The 21,186-nt window shown below is 35.3% G+C and overlaps 1 protein-coding gene and 1 non-coding gene across 3 annotated transcripts in view; both read left to right on the top strand.

Annotated features, from left to right (window-relative positions):
* The window catches only part of IMMP2L (inner mitochondrial membrane peptidase subunit 2), an 880,842-nt gene that overhangs the window by 294,748 nt on the left and 564,908 nt on the right, over window positions 1-21,186 (top strand). The gene's annotated exons all lie outside the window — the stretch shown is intronic.
* Window positions 10,040-10,158, top strand: LOC119469046. The gene has a single exon (XR_005197866.1). It is a non-coding gene; the product is annotated as a 5S ribosomal RNA (ribosomal RNA).

The raw sequence follows: 21,186 nt of genomic DNA on the forward strand, positions 1-21,186 counted from the left end.
TGTTTAAATAATAACATTGATTAAATCTTAGTAATTTTGTATTTTCAAAAGACTTTACAATTTTATTTATTGCCCATTCAAATTGTCTGAAATTCCCCTAATTCACTATGCTCTTCTTAATGCCTCAAAAAAGATCTGTTTGAGATCATACATATTCTGATGATGAATTTGTATTAAGGAGAAAGAAAGATTATCAGCCCCACAACTTGGTAAGGTCTTATAAACATTTATTAAAATATAGCACATTAGCACTAGAGGGAATTTTGGACATATGGAAGAATTGAATTTGTAATTGTGATCCTCAGACCAAACTTAAGATCAAAATCATCCAGAAAACATGGTATTGAATCAGTTAAGGGTGGCCTTTGTGGAAACAAGCTTTCTGGATCATTGGAAAGCTGGGGTAGAGAAATTGATCAAAGAAACCGGGCTTTGACTGCTTTCTTCATTTAGATGAGGCTGTGACCTTGCTCATGCTGCGCTTGATTCAAGAAATAGGAGAGCTGCTGTTTGTAAACATTCTCTTAAATGGAAGCGTGTCCGTTGCATCATAAGTTCTTTCTGGGTAAGCGATTTTAACCACATGTATAAGAGGGCAGTGGCATGACAAAAATGTGGCAATTTCATATGTCTAGCAGGAAAATACCATAGTCTTTGCTATTTAACTGGGGATTTACAGTGGGCATATGTAAGTTCAATTACGTCCCAATTTTATAGATGAAAGAAATACACTTTGTGGAAGAAAAATGACTTGCCTAAACTGACAGATGTTCTTAGTGCCAGAGCTGGAGATAGAACCTAGGTCTCTTGAGCCTGCCTAATGCTTTTTTTATTTTTTATTTTTTTAATTGTCTGTTGCCTCATAACTCAGGGGGGAAAAAAACCCCAACCCCATGGTTCCCCCACTCCTTTTTATTGAAGCGGAGTCTAGCTCTGTCTCCCAGGTGGGAGTGCAGTGGTGCAGTATTGGCTCACTGCAACCTGTCTTCTGGGTTCAGACACTTCTCCTGTCTCAGCTGTCCAGAGGCTGGGATTACAGGCCTGTGCCGCCACTGGCTAATTACTGTATTTTTAGCAGGGACATGGTTTCACCATGTTGGCCAGGCTGGTCTTGAACTCCTGACCTCAAGTGGTCCACCCTCCTTGGCCTCCCAAAGTGCTGGGAGTACAGGTGTGAGCCACTGCGCCTGGCCCCCTGGTTTCTTTTAATGACAGCATTAGATTTCATTCATTTTTATGTTCATTCATGTATTTATTCATTTAGTGAATTAGTACATGTGGTTGTAGAGATATAGCAGTCACTGTCCTCATAAATATTACATTATATTTAAGAAAGACAATACACTTAGTAAAATATGCTTTAATATATGTTTAAACATGTTTAAAATATATCAGGTCGTGGTAAGTTCTATTTAAAAAAATCAACTCAAAAAGAGGCATGGGGGTTATATGTAAAAGCAGGTTGCTGTGATTTTAGGATAGGTTGGTCAGGGAAGGCCTCACCAACTGGGTAGCCAGTCGTTAACCCAGTCATGTAGACTCTAATCTTGTAATGCCTACAAAAATCTATTTTTCTTTAAATGTCCCTGGATAAAAACAGAAACCCTCTGTCATGTCTTTTCTTGACCACAAATGCTTATATTTTTCTCTCTCACTCTCATATTTTTAGGGCTTTATCCTGCATTATCCTGTCCCTAGTCTAGTTTTAAAAAAAAAAAAAAAAAAAAAAAAACCAAACCTGGATCATCTCACTCTGCTACTTTGAGATCTTGAGCAATTTCTCAGCAGGCCTTTCTTGGGCCTGTGCAGACTCAATGCTTCTGCCCATCTTGGTCTTTGCACATCGTGTTTTCTTTTAGGAATGCTTTTCTACCATTTAAATCCCTAGCCATGTTTCACAGTCCATCTCAAATATTGTCCCTTCCATGAATTTTTTTGCTAATTTCTTTGTTCCTGCTGATCCCCTCGTTCAATCCTTGATGATGCGCATTGGTCTCTAAATCATCTTTTCATTAGTACAGCTCCTGACAAATTATCACTGCTCCAAAAGGGTTTGTTAAATCAAATTGATATTTATGAGATTCCATTGACAATCAGAGATCTCAATAAAAAGTTGAGATTTTGATTTGGGTTCACTATACTGCTCATGAAAATGCAGCCAAGGCCTAGGAGAAAAAATGTTTAATAGAATAGAATACATTTCCAACAGAAAAAGGCTTTTAGTAATATAGCCTGTTCTATGTTCAGAGACAGTTGGAGAGAATGTACTCACGTGAATGTATGTGGGCAGCTGGCTGTCAGCTGAACCATGTGGAAAGGAATCTGCCTTAAACTGTTTTCTGCTAAAATAAGCAACATTTTAGAAATGTTGTCTATCTCTTTAGATTAGTACTAAGTTATCTCACAGCTCTTTCAAGCTCATCAAGTTGATAATTGTTTCCAATGATCTGTAAACAAGCTTGCTTTAAACAGTTAACTCTTGCTTACTTGTGTAAAAGGTGCAAGTAACAAAGGATTGGAATTTTTTTATTTTTATTTTACTTTAAGTTCTGGGGTACATGTGCAGATCTTGCAAAATTGTTACATAGGTATACACATGCCATGTGGTTTGCTGCATCCATCCCCCCATCGCCTACATTAGGTATTTCTCCTCATGTTATGCCTTCCCAATCTCCCCACCGCTTGCTATCCTCTCCTAGCCCCTCACCTGGCAACAGACCCCAGTGTATGATGTTCCTCTCCCTGTGTCCATGTGTTCTCATTGTTCAACATCCACTAATGAGTGAGAACATGAGGTGTTTGGTTTTATGTTCTTGTGTCAGTTTGCTGAGAATGATGGTTTCTGGATCCATCCATGTCCATGCAAAGGACATGAACTCATCCTTTTTGATGGCTGTATAGTATTCCATGCTGTATATGTGCCACATTGTCTTTATCCAGTCTATCATTGATGGACATTTGAGTTGGTTCCAAATCTTTGCTATTGTAAACAATGCTGCAGTGAACATACATGTGCATGTATCTTTATAACAGAATGATTATAATCCTGTGGGTATATACCTAGTAATGAGACTGCTGGGTCAAATGGAATTTCTATTTCTAGGTCCTTGAGGAATCGCCACTCTGTCTTCCATAATGGTTGAACTAATTTACACTCCCGCCAACAGTGTAAAAGTGTTCCTATTTCTCCACATTCTCTCCAGCATCTGTTGTTTCCAGAATTTTTAATGATCGCCATTCTAACTGGCGTGAGATGGTATCTCAATGTGGTATTGATTTGCATTTCTCTAATGACTAGTGATCATGAGCATTTTTTCATGTTTGTTGGCTGCATAAATGTCTTCTTTTGAAAAGTGTCTGTTCATATCCTTCACCACTTTTGAATGGGTTTGTTTTTTTCTTGTATATTTGTTTTGGTTCTTTGTAGATTCTGGATATTAGCCCTTTGTCAAATGGGTAGATTGCAAAAATTTTTTCCCATTCTGTTGGTTGCTGGTTCACCCTAATGATTGTTTCTTTTGCTGTGCAGAAGCTCTTAAGTTTAATTAGACTCCATTTTTCTATTTCAGCTTTTGTTACCATTGCTTCTGATGGTTTAGTCATGAAGTCTTTGCCAATGCCTGTGTCCTGAATGGCATTGCCTAGGTTTTCTTCTGGGGTTTTTATGGTTTTAGGTCTTATTTTTAAATCTTTAATCCATCTGGAGTTAATTTTTGTATAAGGTGTAGGGAAGGGATCCAGTTTCTGCCTTCTGCACATGACTAGCTAATTTTCCCAACACCATTTATTAAATAGGGAATCCTTTTCCCATTGCTAGTTTTTGTCAAGTGTCAAAAATCAGATGGTTGTAGGTGTGTGGCATGACTTCTGAAGTCTCTGTTCTGTTCCATTTGTCTATATCTCTGTTTTGGTACCGGTGTCATGCTGTTTTGATTACTGTAGCCTTGTAGTATAGTTTGAAGTCAGGTAGTGTGCTGCCTCCAGCTTTTTTCTTTTTGCTTAGGATTGTTTTGGCTATATGGGCTCTTCTTTGGTTCCTTATGAAGTTTAAGGTGTTTTTTTCCAGTTCTGTGAGGAAGGTAACTGGTAGCTTGCAGTATGGCCATTTGCATGATATTGATTCTACCTAACCATTAGCATAGAATGTTTCTCCATCGTTTTGCATCCTCTCTTATTTCCTCGAGCAGTGCTTTGTAGTTCTCCTTGAAAAGGTCCTTCACATCCTTTGTTAGTTGTATTCCTAGGTATTTTATTCTCTTTGTAGGAATTGTGAATGGGAGTTTGCTCATGATTTGGCTCTCTGTCTATTATTGGAGTATAGGAATGCTTGTGATTTCTGCACATTGATTTTGTATGCTGAGACTTTGCTGAAGTTGCTTATCAGTTTCAGGAGATTTTGGGCTGAAACGATGGGGTTTTCTAAATATAAAATCATGTCATCTGCAAATAGAGAAATTTGACTTCCTCCTTTCGTAATTGAATACCCTTTATTTCTTTTTCTTACCTGATTCCTCTGGCTAGAACTTTCAATACTATGTTGAATAGGAGTGGTGAGAGAGGGCATCCTTGTCTAGTGCCAGTTTTCAAAGGGAATGCTTCCAGGTTTTGCCCATTCAGTATGATATTGGCTGTGGGTTTGTCATAAATAGCTTTTATTATTTTGAGATACATTCCATCTATACCTAATTTATTAAGAGTTTTTAGCATAAAGGGCTGTCGAATTTTGTTGAAGGCCTTCTCTGCATCTATTGAGATAATCATGCGGTTTTGTCTTTGGTTCACTCCTGCTTGAAGGAGCGGGAAGTTCCAGGGGACACGTTGGGGCTCGGCTCCATGGCACGAGCCGCCGGCTCCAGTGCCCAGAACTTTTGCTGCGGCACCTCCCACCCAACTCAGGATTGGAATTTAATAGGGGGAATTCATTATATCAGTGTCCTTTCCCATTGGTTCCTGCCCTACAGCATAATATGCTGCACAACTGTAGGTACCAAAGCTTCACTTCTGGGAGATTTAGCCCTTTCTCTACCCTGCACCACATTTACCAATATGAGAAAACTGCTTCTTCAACGGAGTCTAGAATTGGATGGCTGTTTCCATATCCAGTATCCCTGGCATTAAGGTAGCGGGACAGCGTTGTAGTTGGCCATGCATTTTCCTTGGATGTCAATCTCATCATCTAATTTTCCCTGTAACTAGCTAGTCAGCACCTGGCCTTTTCAGTTTCTGCTTTGTAATCAAGTTAAAAATAGTGCTGGTATCCAACCTTAAATTCTCTATTCACAGGTTTGATTCCTGTTGGGTGAAAACTTAAAAAAAAAAAATATTGCTTAGACAATTAATTTCTGCATGGCAAGTTTTTCAGAGATATATTTGCCAAGAGGATATGTATAAAATAAAACAAATTTCCCATCTGCTATTTCCAGCAGAAATGTCTGATTTTGAAATATCTTCTCTACCCAGAAGATTTGACACTGTTGGGCAAGCTTGTAGTCCTAAATCTGAATCTCTCCTCTTAAATAGAGAAAGCCTTTAAATCCAAGATAATTGTTTTTGGTAAACGAGCCCATGTCCTTATCAGGTGATGGTCATTATCTCATTTTAAGAGACAGGTGAAAAATAGTGAACTGTATGATGTGAGACTTTTTTCCTTGATTTTGTGTTAATGTGTTTATATTTCACTTCAAGTGTAAACACTTTATTAGTTAGAAACATAATTGAGAATTTTTCCTTATACTTTGAAGCTGATTGTGGAGTATTGAAACTGTACTCACTACGTCCATCTGCAGCTATTCTATCACCTACCCATTTGTCCTAGTCAGAACATTAGGAATTATTTTTAGATATCTAAAATTGATGTGTTTTGCCTTTTACATATCTCTTCTTATTCAGGTCACCAGTGCCCTACATGTCGCTGAATCCAATGGACAAATTTTAATCCTCGTTTTTCTTTACTGTTAAAAAGGCACAGATGCTCATTCTTTGTGTTTTGAAATGCTTCCTTCCCTGGCTTCCAGCAAAGCCATGCTCTCCTGGTGTGTCTCTAGTTTCACTAGTCACTACTCAGTCATCTTTGCTTGTTCCTCTTCCTTTTACTAATCTCCAATAATTGGAGCACGCCGGGTACCAGTTCATGGATGTCTTCTCTGGAAACAGTTACTGTCTTTGTGATTTCATCCAGGCTTGTGGTTTAAAAACACATTGATATGCTGATGACTCCCAAATTTATCTCTCTGTCCCAGACTTCTTTCCTATACATCCAGACTCATATTTCCAATGGTCCCCTTCTCATCTGCATTTAGATGCTTACTTAGATTTGGAAGCCAGTATATCCAAAGCAGAACTTTTCTTCATTCCTATTTAAACTGCTGCCCCTGGTTCTCCCCATTTCAACAAATAGCTGTTTTATCCTTCCACATGTTCAGAGCATAACTTGAGGTTTTCCTTGAATCCTCTTTCTTTACTGTTTTCATATTTTACATCCACTCTGTTGGGAAATCTTTTGGTTCTTTCTTCAAAATATATGCAAAAATACTTCTTTTCACTATCCGTACCTTTCCCAGCCACCAACATCTGTCACCTGCTTCCTAACTGGTCTCCTTGTTTCTGTCCTTGGCACCTTACAGTATTTTCTGAAGACACCAGTAACACTTACCGTGTCACTTTTCTACTCCAGACCCTTCAATGTTTTCCTGCTTCTCTCAGAGTAAAAGTCAAAGGCCTTACAGTGGCTTTCAGGGGACTATATTAGCTGACCACTCGTTAAACCTCTGAACTCATTTTTTTTTTAATGACTCCCCTTCCATTCACACCGGGCTCTTCCTCCCTAAGCAAACATACAGGACCAGCCTGTCAAATCAGATAAACATGTATTGGAGACCTTGCCCAGTATCAGACTCTATTAATTAACGTCAAAGACACAGGCATTCTAAATTCTTAGACATATGAGAGAGAGAGAGGTCCAGGATATCAAGGGCAGCTTCCAAGGTCCTTTCCATATTGGACAGTATTCCCTGGCTCAGAACAGATGAAGTCTCCATATGATGCTCATGAGATTACCTCATACAGCAGGAATATTTAAATTATGAAATCTCCATTTAATACTTGAGACAGTTCTGTTTAAGATATTATCTAAGAAAACATACCTCATAAATCTTAGGTTCTGTTTACTGTAGGTAATCTTTAGCTGGGGACATCTTGCTACAGGTGTTTCAGAGATTGTTTTTGCCTCTTGGATAAATACTATTAGTCTATTTACTTAGGACTTCAGAGGACAAGGGGCGTAGACGTAGTCAACTGCCTCCTTTTCCAGCCCCCGCTCCCATTTCTTTTCTCACACTCATGTTAAGCATAGCCCTGCTGCAGGGCCATCGTACTAGCTCTTCCTTACTATGGAAATGCTCTGGACTCGGATCTTCTCATAGCCTGCTCCTGAACTTCATTTGAGCCTTTACTAACCATCCCTGGCTACTCTATATAAGATTTCAACCCCACTCCCTGATATAGTCTCTTCCTCTTTCCAGCCTTTTTCTCTTTCATACTTATCCTTATCTGAAACACTACTATTTTATTTATTTATCTTGTTTATAGATTGTGTGCCATTAAAATAAAAGTTCCTATAGGATGAGATTTTTGTTTATTGTTTATTCATAGTACCTTGAATGATACCCGCCCATAGTAGGTTCTACTCTGTATTTATTGATTCAGCTCTTCCTTTCTGAATCCCTACCACCACTATCTTGGCTGAGGACCTCATCATTTCTCACTTAAATTAACATAGTCATATGCTAACAGGCTACTGGTATATTGTTTTAAACATCTTTTAAAAAGTCAACTCTGGTCTTGTCTCTCTCTCCTGCTTAATAATCTTCAGTCTTTCCCCATAGCCTTCAGGATAAAATCCATATTTCTTAGTATGACACCCAAGGCCTTGCTTACCTTTCTGACCTCAGTGCAGTTTCTTTCTCACTCATACATATGTGTCTTTCCCCCGAAGGTCTTAATGCATTTTGTTCCTGAATTTTTTGCCTGAAATGGCCTATCTGAATCATCTGAATAACTAGCTCCTTGTTGATTTAGCCTAAGGCCATTTCCTGATGTTTCACTTTATTTTCTGTAGTCTGGATTAAGAATTCTCCTATAGAAACCAGTGCCTCTGTCTGATATGTTATTTACATGTTATGTTATACTTACCCTAGAAAGTATTTGTCTTATTCACTAGGCTGTAGCCTTCCTGAGTTCTGTTAAATACTTGGTAATTTATTTCATAGTTGATCTTCATAATGTGCTTAATGAATGAAGCCCTGAATGAGAAAATAAAGGGAATTTAGATTGGTAATCGCTTTTTAAAAATAGTTCTGACTTGGTCACATAAGACAAAGATTGATAATTCCTTTATTAGTTTTCATTAATTTCATTTGTATTATACACAGAGAACAGCAACTATGTCAGTATTTCAGTGGGATGCAGTCAGAGAGGGAAATCATGTTGTGGGGAGGTCTTGGTGCAGGGATTATTATGAGGTTCGCTTACCTCAGAGAGCTAAACTATGATGAGAGAACTTTCAGGACACTTGTTCATCTTTATCCTGTATTTAAAGGCTGTGGAGAAATTAGCTGTAATTAAATGCTTATCATGTTATTAAACAGATCAACTTAAAGAAGTTAATGGAAGGTTTTGGACCTATGAACTTGTTACGTTATACTAAGAGTTACATGTTAAATAGAGAAGGGGACATTTTTCCTGAGATTCACAGTGCTCTGCTTCCTGGAATTTTCCTTCTTGATTCCAAATATCCCTCATTTTAAACATCATGGTTTTTTATCCCCATCTGTATTTATGCTGTAATCAAGAGTAGTAAGAATTACCATTTAAAAATTATCATAATCTACTGATTTAATTTAAGCTGGTCTGGTTTTATCAGATTAACAAATGGGAAACTTGATAGGACAGTCAAAAATTCTGTCATATATTTGTAATATAATTTTTATGTCTGTAATTTTTAATATCTGTTTTGATTGTATACACTTTTAGAGAAACAGTCTCCTCCTCATATTTCATATGAAAATGACTTATTCTTATACATTTTCTAAAGTAACATGACCCATTATGATGAAATTGTTTTGCAAAATAGACTTCCAAGGTGTATAAGAATCTTGTTATGAAAAAATATCTTTATAGGCAGAGACCTTCACATTATCTTATAGGTGCCATCCCAAAATTTAAAATCTACTTTGTTCTTTTAGTTAACATAATCTCTCTAGATTAGGTCTAAAAATGAATTACCTTATACCAGATTCTGCTCTGTAGTGACCTGGCCAAGGGGACGGTGTAGCTTAACCCCAGTTTTGTACAACTTGACATACATTCATGAGCCACGTAATGATGTTTTGATTAACAATGAGCTGCATATATGATGGTGGTCCCATAAAATTATAATGGAGCGGAAATAGTCCTATTATTGCCTAGTGAAGTCATAGCCATCATAACATTGTAGCACAATGCACTACTGGTACATTTGTGGTGATGCTGGTATAAACAAACCTATTGTGCTGCCAGTTGTATAAAAGTCTAGCCCATACAATTATATACATTACATAATACTTGATCATGATAGCAACTCTGTTACTGGCTTATGTATTTACTATACTATTATTTTAATCATTTTAGAGTATAGTTCTTCTACCGAAACAACAGCAAAAGTTAATAGTAAAACAGCCTTAGGCAGGCCCTTCCGTAGGCATTCCAGAAGAAGGCATTGTTACGATAGGAGATGACAGCTCCATGCATGTTTTTGCCCCTGAAGACCTTCCAATGAGATAAGATATGGAGGTAGAAGGCAGTGATATTGCTGATCCGGACCCTGTGTAGATCTAGGCTAATTTGTGTGTTTGTGTCTTAGTTTTTAAGGAAAACATTTAAAAAAGGAAATGATTTTTTAAAATAGAAAATGATTTATAATGGTTTAAAGGAAAGTATTTCTCTACAGCTATAATTTTTTTTAAAGCTGTGCTATTACAAGAGTCAAAAATTTAAGACTTTAGCCTACGGCCATACCACCCTGAATGTGCCCGATCTCGTCTGATCTCGGAAGCAAAGAAGGGTCAGGCCTGGTTAGTACTTGGATGGGAGACTGCCTGGGAATACCGGGTGCCGTAGGCTTATTAAAAAAAAAAAAAAAATTTTTTTAAGATTTTAAAAGTTATAAAATTATACAGTAAGCTAAGCTTAATGTATTACTATCATTTTTAAATTATTTTTTAGAGACAGAATCACTCTGTCTCCCAGGATGGAGTGTAGTGGTTTATTTATAGCTTACTGCATCCTTGAATTCCTGGCCTCAAGACATCGCCTTGCCTCAGCGTCCTGAGTAGCTAGGACTACAGGCACGCATCACCAGTCCCGGCTAATTTTAATAAATTTTTAATTAAAATTAAACATAGACTACGTTGCCCAGGCTGGTCTCAAATTCCTGGCCTTGAATGATCTTCCTGCCTCAGCTTCCCAAAGTTTTCAGATTACGGGCATGAGCCAGCGTAATAATTCTTAATTATTGAAGAAAAATTAACAAAAATTTTTGTGTAGCCCAAACGTACAGTGCTTATAAAGTCTACAGTAGTGCAGTACTGTCGTAGGCCTTTACATTCACTCACTAGTCACTGACTTACCCAGAGCAGCTTCCAAAACTGTAAGCTCCATTCATGGAGCTTGTACACACTATACAGAGGTACCATTTTTAATCTTTTATATCAGATTTCTGCTCTATCTTTTCTATGTTTAGACAGGTTAGATATGTTTAAATATGCAAATACTTATTGTCTCACAGTTGCTTACAGTATTCAGTACAGTCACATGTTGTACAGGTTTGTAGCCTAGGAGCAATAGGCTATACCGTATAGCCTAGGTATGTAGTAGGCTGTACCATCTAGGTTTGTGTACGTACAGTTCACACGATGGTTAAATTGCCAAAGGTATGCATAGTTATAATTAATTATTTTATTTCCTCATTTAACCATGTGATAGTAGCCATTCAGGTTTAATATAAGTACTGAAAAGTGTAGTTTTAACACATTTATTTCAAAAATATGTTTTCTGGCTAGGTACAGTGGCTCATGCCTGTAATACTAACACCTAACACTCTGGGAAGCCAAGGTGGGCAGATCACTTGAAGTCAGGAGCTTGAGACCAGCCTGATCAACATGGCAAAACCCTGTCTCTACTAAAAATACAAAAAGTAGCCCAGCATGGTGGTGGGCACCTGTAATTCCAGCTACTTGGGAGGATGAGGCATGAGAATCGCTTGAACCTGGAAGGCGAAGGTGGCTGGGAGCCAAGATTGTGCCATTGCATTCTTACTCTGTTTTTTCGAAACAGTAAGACTCTGTTTCAAAATAAAGAAACAAAAATTAAAAATTAAAAAAAATGCTTTCTTTATAAAACCAGTATTTTAAATGGTATTAATATTTATGAGCCATCATGTAGAAGCTATATAAATATGAGTGAACAATATAGATGGTAATTAATGATTAAGGCCCTACTACCTTTGAACATATTTTGTATTTTACCCTTCATCTACTTGTTTTCAATCAATTCATCTTTTTTCTTCTTGAGTATGTCCATTTTACCCTGTGATCACTCACATTTGTGGGATGACATGTTAACTTATCTTTTAATGTATTCCTCCAAATAACTGCATCTCTGAGATTTGTGGCAGTAGGAAGCATAAAGGAACAACTCTTAGTTATCATTATTTTATTGGTGTTCTAAGAGTTTCTTTAGTAACCATGTGAAGTTGTGGGGTTTAGTAATTACATATCATTGTATTAGGAAAACATGCCTTACTTAATTATTGAATCAAATATTCTTTAGGAAAAGGTGTTTTAAAGATGTATGGGCCATATATTTTGTACCAATGTAATAATTCACTGTGTTATTTAAGCATATAAGCTAGTTTAAATAAGCTTATAATGAGTTTTTAATTTATAGAGAAATGAATCTGTAGGGCAAAGAAAGGTGCAGAGTCTTTGAAGAATTTGCCTTGTGTAATAATGGAAGACTCACATGAGTAAAATCCCTACTGAACTAGCTTTTGTTGGACTAAAGAATGCAATTATATTAAAAATTAATACTTCAGTGTAATACAAATCCAATGCTGCCTGAATTATTATGTGCCAAATTAGGTTGCTGTAAACAATAGCAAAATGGGTGATTGTGTAAATGAAAGCACAGAGTTATTTAAACTTGTAATAGCATGTTTAATGAGATGCAGGGAAAGCAGAAAATGTTTAATTTAGCAACGGGTGAACGGAATCAGTCTGTCCTACAGAATGACAGGCTTTTGGACTAATTTTCAGTTAAAACACAATAACTGAATAATACCCATATTAATATATACTATGGTCTATTTCATATTACTCGTTTTGAGTAAGATAGCTCTTTTAGTATGACAATTATTATGAGTACTGTGTGAAACACTGCCAATGGAGTTAAGTCTTCATTGGATTTTTCCCTTATAGAATCTGAGGAAACTTGTTGTTATCTTCTGGTTAGATTATATTAGGGTCATAATCTGATAAATGTCTTGAGAGAAAAACATGCTTTAGCATTTGGCTGGAATATAATTGTGTAAGTCTACTTGTATCTATTGTAGGTAGCATAAGGTGCTTACTTAGAATAATGATGGACTTACCATCTTTAGACAGGTCTCTGGAATTCTTGATCGACCCAGATATTATTTAGTCAAGTACATGAAACTGCTTCTTGTCTTTGCGTTTTTTTGTCATTTAGAATCAATACAATTCAGGCATTTTGAAAATTTTTTTTTCTCAGAGGGTGCAAATTCACAGTATGTGATAATTTAATGTGGCAATTCAGGACAGAGTGTTCAATTATTGAAGAGCCACCTTGATTCCCTTTAGGGGTACTCTATCTTATGATTATCCTGTGATACAGAAAAAACCCTTTTACTTGATTTAAAAGAACTTTTCTCCCTAGGAAGCATGATCCTCTATGAACAATGGACATATAGTGAAAATCTGTGGTGAGAATGAAAAGCTGCAAGCATCTTTTAACAATGAAACTGCTTATTTGTAAATGTGGAGTATAGTTTACTGTGTTAATCCTTTTTCAATGAGACATGTCGTTGACATATTCTATTCATTTGGAGTTCATTTCCAAACAGAATTGGAAGAAGAAAATAGCATGTGTTATCTTACACAGTGAACCACAGTTATCAAAGTGGTATATATAGAAAATAATGCATATTAGATTCAAAATAATTTTTCAAATAAAAACATTGTTATAGTTCATATGTACAACAGTTGCAGATCTGGAACTTGAAATCTGTTTGATTTAAAGCAAAATAAAATTTAACCTTTATGTATGCCATTTTGTAACTGTGTAACTGATAAATAAATATTTTGGTATGAATAAACCTAATAAGCATAGTACTTTAAAACAAGGAAAAAGAACAGATCATTTTTTAAAAAATGGGTTTGCTAGAATACTATCTAAATCAAACAACTAATCTTTTGTTTTAAATAAAAATACTTTCCAAAGAAATACTATACAATGTATAATAAATTTCTATGCTTCATTTTAATTTTTTGAGAGATAATTATGATTTATTCTTTAGAATAAACACCTCATTGAATATCTTTGAAAAGTTTTTTAAAAAGCATTTATTGTTTCCAGAAACATTCCTTGGCAATTATGGCTTTGAACAATAGAATACAGATAATACTAGTATGTGGGAGTTATCATCTGGTTAGAAGCATTGTGCAGGTAGATAACCTTTTCTTGGGAATAATTCTAAAGCTTTTGGTTTGGACAATAATTATTAAAGGACACTGCCTGCACTCTGAGTGTTCCAAGAATTCTTGTGTTAACCAAAGCATGAGATTTGGAAAGAGTAGACCTCAGTTCAAGTCCGGCTCATCTATCCCTAGCTCTTTTATGTTTCAGACACTGTATGGCTCACTCCTCTTTCCTGAACTTCATTTTCCTCTTCTTTAAACTTGTGACGTAATCTGTAACTTACAGGGTTTTGTTAGGGAAAAATGATAGATTCATATGGAAGTTTAAAATTATATATAATAATTATATTCTATTTAGTTCTCTTATAGTGTATAATATCAAAAACTTTCACTTAGGAGGAGCTTCTCTGTAAAAAAATGCTATCATGAATCATTTTAAGTTGAGCATTTTTTTTTTTTTTTTTTTTTTTAGAAAATGGATAATATCATCCTCCTTTCTCTTACTACTTCTCCCACCCTTCTTTTGTTTTACTCATTTTATACTGTGAAATGTTCAAATTGCTGTCAGGGTTGTGCTTGTGATGTATTTGAGAATGCATTCTATCTTCATGGAAAAGATGGCATTCAATTTGCAATTGAGGTTTTTTAGTTTTCTTTCATTAGGATATTCGCAGTCATTCATAGAAGAGATGTCTCCAAGGATTGGTGCCCAGTTTGATTGCTGTGGGAAGATACGCTTTAAAATATGTATCGATGGTGGTCGTTACAATAGTAGCATTGGGTTGGAGGTAGAATTGCTATTTAACTGGCAGTTTCATTGGTACCGAAAACCTTTATGTATTAGTGTCATTATAGATTAAAAATGTAAAGTAGTTGTTTTTGGGCATAGGATCATGGATAATTAAAATTTTCCTGTATTATGTTAATTACATTTAAGAGTTACATATGTGTTTGCTATGCAAAAATTAATGTTGGTAAGGAGCTGAAGATTTTTCCTGGTAACAATTTACAGTTGACCCTTGAACAACACAGGTTGGAACTGCTCAGTTATATGTGGCTTTGTTTTCAACCAGATGTGGATTTGTGGGATATAAAACTTGTATTATAGAGGGCTGACTTTTTTTGCATGAGGGTTCTGCAGGATGTCTCTGGAACTTATGCTGTGCAGATTTAGTTATATGTGGGTGGTCCTGGAACCAATCCTCATGTGTACAGAGGGACAACTATACATCCTCGATAAGCATGTATATGTAACTTGATTTTTTTCTTTTTACTTATAAATGTTAATACATTGGATTCATTAATTACCCAATAAACTAGGTATTAGATATTCTGACAGTCTGCCCTAGATTTAAAACAGCACTTTGAGTACAATATTAGGTAGTGAAATATCCTATTTCAGAGAGTTTTCATCCATGAAATAGCATTTTTGTGTTCATTTCTGTTTACCAGATGAGAGATTGATAGATGAAAACAAAAATGTTCCATATTTGTTGTGGCTCATATTTGTAAACTTTCCCCTTTTCAGATTTGCATAGATTCAGAGACTTTTAGGATCATTTCAGAGTGCTGAGGACCATTCATTTTACTTTGAGATCAGTAAAACAAAAGAAAACAAAAGACAAGAAACAGATTTCTGCTTAAATGAGAACTAGTTAACTTGCCTTTCTCTATCATTCATAGCCACTAAAGCAGAGTTTTTAAAGCATTTTTCTCTCAGAAATCTCATTGAGTGAGGTTGTTTGGGGGGAAAAATGCTTAGCTCAAATAACTTGATGCACAAATTTTATATCTTAGAGAATCGGTTTTAAATGGCCTTGTAATCTGTGGAGTTAGATAATTTTTACAAATATTTTGTTTGGCACTTCAGTGCTTTGAAAAAGCACGTTGATAAAGTTGTTATTGAACAATCAATATATGTCACCTAAGAATTTTGATTTCTGGATTTGTTTAAGTGTGAGATCATTCCATACTGCCCTCACATCTCTCTTTGGCAGTGATTTTCTGGGGCTCTTCACTTACTTTAATTACTTGCCTGTTTTTTTGTAAGCATTTGACTTTGGCCTAAATAATTTCTGACTTTAGATCAAGTTCTATGTGGCAGACTTTGAGAGTCATAACACATATTGATACATATTTTGTGATTCTTTGGTAACAAATCTTGACCCCAATTAGTTTGCATGCTCTTTCTGCAACACACACTTGATACTCTCCTGATAAAAGCCCTTAGAGGAATTTCCTCCTCAGATGTTGCTTTTCATGACCTTAACCTTGCCTTTCTCTCACGACTTTTATTTTCTGGCAGTCTTCACAGCCAAACAGAATCATATGCAGCTTCCTTTCACCTCTGAGCCTTGCATGTCATGTTACCGGACATTCCTTCCCACCTTGCTTCGTCTGGTTCACACACCCTCGGCCTCTTCCCTGACAGCCCTCCCTAATGCTCACTCTTCCTCTGAGGAAGGCACATCTCCCCGAATGTCAGCTCCTTGAGGCCTGCTGGCTATTTCTTTTGCTCTGCTGTACACCTAACACTGCATACGTGAGTGTTCACTCAGTAAGTAGCCATTATGGACATTTTTTTGTATACATCATTGATATTTTATAAGTATCTGATAACACTGAATTTTTAGGTAGTATGTGTTTGGGGAAATGTTTAATTTTAGTGGAAGAATGACAGATGTTCTCCCCCTTAAATACTCCAGGTGAGACCTTTATTGTGTTAAATTTTATTGGATTACAATAAGTCTTTTCCATATCCCATTTCTCATCATATTTTATACTTATGATAAAATTGGAAACATTTGTAGAAATTAGAGGAAGCCCAGGAGATGTTGGTAAAATCTGTAAACATTTTATAACTCTCATCATACCCTTTTTACTTTTAAAGAAATAATTTTATATAGACAGAAACAGAGTCTTAGTTCTCATACATCACATTGCTCTTATAAATGACATTGCCAGTTTTGGAACCATATAACTTTTAAATGTAATGTTGAGTAAAACCCTAAGGTTTTAGAATATGCGATAGAAAATGTCATTTTCTAATGCTTGGATCTTGAAAATCAAGTTCATGCATCTGAAACAATATCAAAAGATATGTTTGAATAATTAATTGCATATTATGCCAATGTTACTAATCTTAAATAGACTCTTCACAAACTCTCAAAAATAGAATTTTAATTTAAATGCTCAAAGATACCAATTAAGTGTTGGCTTCAAAACTAATGCAGTCTTGGAGTCACATATTATTCATCAGAGGCTGGTATTCTTTTTCTCCTCTGCTTCCTATTCCAAATTATTCCTTGTCACGTTTCCTTTTTCAATGGCTATGTCCACTAGGCTTTCTCTTCTCCAATCACATGACAGTTATTTAAATTATACTTATGACAATATTTAGGGTACTTGTTCATCTGCCATAATAATTTGTATCTGTTGAATCCATTTTCCAGGTCTCATTTTATACTGTCTAATTCAGAACTTTTTCCATTGGCATATTTCTAATAGATTGCTCCAATACACACATAAACATTTGTAGAGGTGCTTGCATGTGTGTGCATACATACACACACTTTGAGTTTGTTTCCACTTGCTGGTTGAGGTTGCATACATTTCATACATACCATCAGCTGAATACTCTGTACATCATTTGAAATCACTCCTAAGGGAAAGTATCCTACATGTGAACTTTGAAAAGAAAGCGACTTTTTTTTTTTTTTAATGCTCCCGAATTACCTATTTTGAGAAGGGATGATTTGGTAAGATTTAGAGAAAAGCTTTTTTCTTACTTAGTTAAAGCAAAATCTGTTTCTTTTTTTCAGTTAATGTAAATTTTTTGAGATATGAGAATGTTTTCTCAGGAGGGAGTTTATTAGGTAAGCCTTTAAACATGTTTAATATTAAGGAATAAAACTCATGAAGATAGAGGTGGCACAATGATGTTACATTTTTTTTTCCCCTCAACTTTTATTTTTAGTTCTGGGGGCCGTGCAGGTTTGTTATATAGGTAAATTCGTTCTGTGATGCTTTGCTGCACAGATCAACCCATCACCCAGCTTTTAGGCCCAGCATCCATTAGCTATTCTTCTGATGCTCTCCCTCCCCTTTCTCTACTGACAAGCCCCAGTGTGTGTTGTTCCCCTCCCTATGTTCATGTGTTCTCATCGTTCAGCTCCCATTTATAAGTGAGAGCATGTGGTGTTTGGTTTTCTGTTCCTGCATTAGTTTGCTAAGTACATCTGCTTCTAGCTCTATCCAGGTTCCTGCAAAGGAAATGATCTTTTCCCTTTTTGTGGCTGTATAGTATTCCATGTACCACTTTTTCTTCATCCAGTCTGTCACTGATGGGCATTTGGGCTGATTCCATGTTTTTGCTGTTGTGAATAGTGCTGCAGTGAACATGTGTGCACATGTATCTGTATAATAGAATGATTTATAATCCTTTAGGTATATACTCAGTAATGGGATTGCTGGGCCAAATGGTATAAATGGTATATCTGCCTCTAAGTCTTTGAGGAATTGCCACACTGTCTTTCATAGTGGTTGAACTAATTTTCACTCCCATGAACAGTATAAAAGTGTTCCCTTTTCCTTGAAACCTCACCAGCATTTGTGTGTTCTTGACTTTTTAATAATCACCATTCTGACTGGAGTGAGATGGTATCTGGTTGTGATTTTGATTTGCATTTCTCTAATGATCAGTGTTGTTGAGCTTTTTCATATGTTTGTTGAGTGCATGAATGTCTTCTTTTGAGAAGTGTTTGTTCATGTCCTTTACCCATTTTTAAAGGTTTTTTTTTTTTTCCCTGTAAATTTGTTTAAGTCCCTTATAGACTCTGGATATTAGATCTTTGTCAGATGGATAGATTGCAGAAATATTCTCTCATTCTGTAAGTTTTCTGTTCAGTCTGATAATAGTTTCTTTTGCTATGCAGGAGCTCTGTAGATTAATTAGATCCCATTTGTCAATTTATGCTTTTGTTTCTGTGGCTTTTGGTGTTTTTGTCATGAAATCTTTGCCTTTGCATATGTCCGGAGTGGTAATAGCCTAGATTTTCTTCTAGAGTTTTTATAGTTTTTGGTTTTACATTTAAGTCTTTAACCCATCTTGAGTTAATTTTTGCATATAGTATAAGGAAGGGGTCCAGTTTCAACTTTCTGCATATGGCTGGCTAGTTTTCCCAGCACTATTTGTTAAATAGGGAATCCTTTCCATGTTGCTTGTTTTTTTCAGGTTTGTAAAAAATCGGGTAGTTGTAGATGTGCAGTCATATTAGTGAGTTCTCTATTCTGTTCCATTGGTCCATGTGTCTGTCTTTGTACCAGTACCATGCTGTTTTGGTTACTGTAGCCTGTGTAGTTTGAAGTCAGATAGTGTAAGGCCTCCAGCTTTGATCTTTTTGCTTAGAATTGTTGTGGCTACTCAGGCTCTTTTTGGGTTTTATATGAATTTTAAAATAGTTACTTCTAAGTCTGTGAAGAAGATCAGCATTGAATCTATAAATTACTTTGGGCAGTATGACCATTTTCATGATATTGATTCTTCCTATCCATGAGTATGGAATGTTTTTCCATTTGTTTGTGTCCTTTGATTTCTTGCAGCAGTGGTTTTTAGTTCTTGAAGAGGTCCTTCACGTTTCTTGTTGCATTATTCCCTAGGTATTCTATTCTCTTTGTAGCAATTGTGAATGGGAGTTCATTCATAATTCGCCTCTCTGCTTTCCTGTTGTTGGTGTATATTAATGTTAGTGATTTTTGCACATTGATTTTGTATCCTGAGACTTTGCTAAAGTTGCTTATCAGCTTAAGGAGCTTTTGGGCTGAGACGATGGGGTTTTCTACATATAAAATCATGTCATCTGCAAACAAAGATAATTTGACTTCTTCTCTTCCTATTTGAATATCCTTTCTTTCTTTCTTTAGCCTAATTTCCCTGGCCAGAACTTCCAATACTACGCTAAATAGGAGTGGTAAAAGAGGGCATCGTTGTCTTGTTTTCAAACGGAATGCTTCCAGCTTTTGTCTATTCAGTGTTATATTGGCTGTGAGTTTGTCATATATGGCTCTTATTATTTTCAGGTATATTCCTTCAGTGCCTAGTTTATTGAGAGTTTTTAACATGAAAGGATGTTGAATTTTATCGAAGTCCTTTTCTGGGTCTATTGATATATATGTATATTTATATGTGTGTGTGTGTATATATATATATATATATATACACACACACACATACATATATGTGTGAATATATATACACATATACACACATATGTGTATATTTATATGTGTATATATATACACACACGTATGTGTATATATATTCACACATATATGTATGTGTATATATACACATAAATATACACATTTATATATACACATATAAATATACACACAAATATTTATATGTTTGTATATATTCACACATATATGTGTGAATGTACACATATACACACATGTGTATATGTATATATATATTCACACATATATGTATATATATACACACATAAATATACACACATGTGTATGTGTATATATATTCACACATATGTGTGTATATGTATATATATACACATACATATACACACAAATTTGTGCATATATATGTAAATATATACATATATTTGTATGTGTATATATATATACATGTATATATAGGTATATATCAAAGGCCTTTCCTGGGTCTATTGGTGTGTGTGTGTGTGTGTATTTTTATATATATATATATATATATATATATATATATATATATATAACACCTCAGGGAAAAGAAATCATTTTGTTTTGGAAATAACTATTCCATGTAAGAATACAAAACTTTAACAACTTTGAAATTTACTAGAACTGTGTGCACTCCTGTCAACATGCCTTAGTTATATCATTGCTTTTAATTCTATAAGAATTTTAGGTGGAGAATTAGTATTTATAGAGATCCCTTTTAGCTTAATAAATATTTTATAATTCAATTTATAATAAATGTTTCACGTTCAGAATACGTATCTCGGGAATGATTGAATGGCTAATGACCAAGGCGGTGTCATGCCATACATTTTAAAATTTCCATTGTTTCTTCTCAAAACAACTATTATTTAGTTGGCATAAAAAGAATAAGAATTATTTTTTGGAACAATGTTCTTCACCTTCAGACATGTGGTGCACAAGAAAAGTGCATGGAAACACATTTATGATATAACAGAAAAAAAATATTTTAAGGTCTCTTGTTTTCTTCCCTGGTAAAATAGAACTTAGTAAATGTAACAAATTAAGAAATACCAGTTAGAGAACACAGGACAATAGTTTGTTTCCAAATAGAGTCATTATGAAAAAAATAAATAATATGTCAGAGTCCAAAATGTTAATTAGCTGAGGAATATTTATAAATTTATTTCTATAGACAAATTTTAGCTTGTTCCTCTTTTTAGCCTCCAAAAATTTCTCT

Source organism: Cebus imitator, unplaced genomic scaffold, assembly GCF_001604975.1.
Source record: "Cebus imitator isolate Cc_AM_T3 unplaced genomic scaffold, Cebus_imitator-1.0 Scaffold554, whole genome shotgun sequence".
Classification (NCBI taxonomy): domain Eukaryota; kingdom Metazoa; phylum Chordata; class Mammalia; order Primates; family Cebidae; genus Cebus; species Cebus imitator.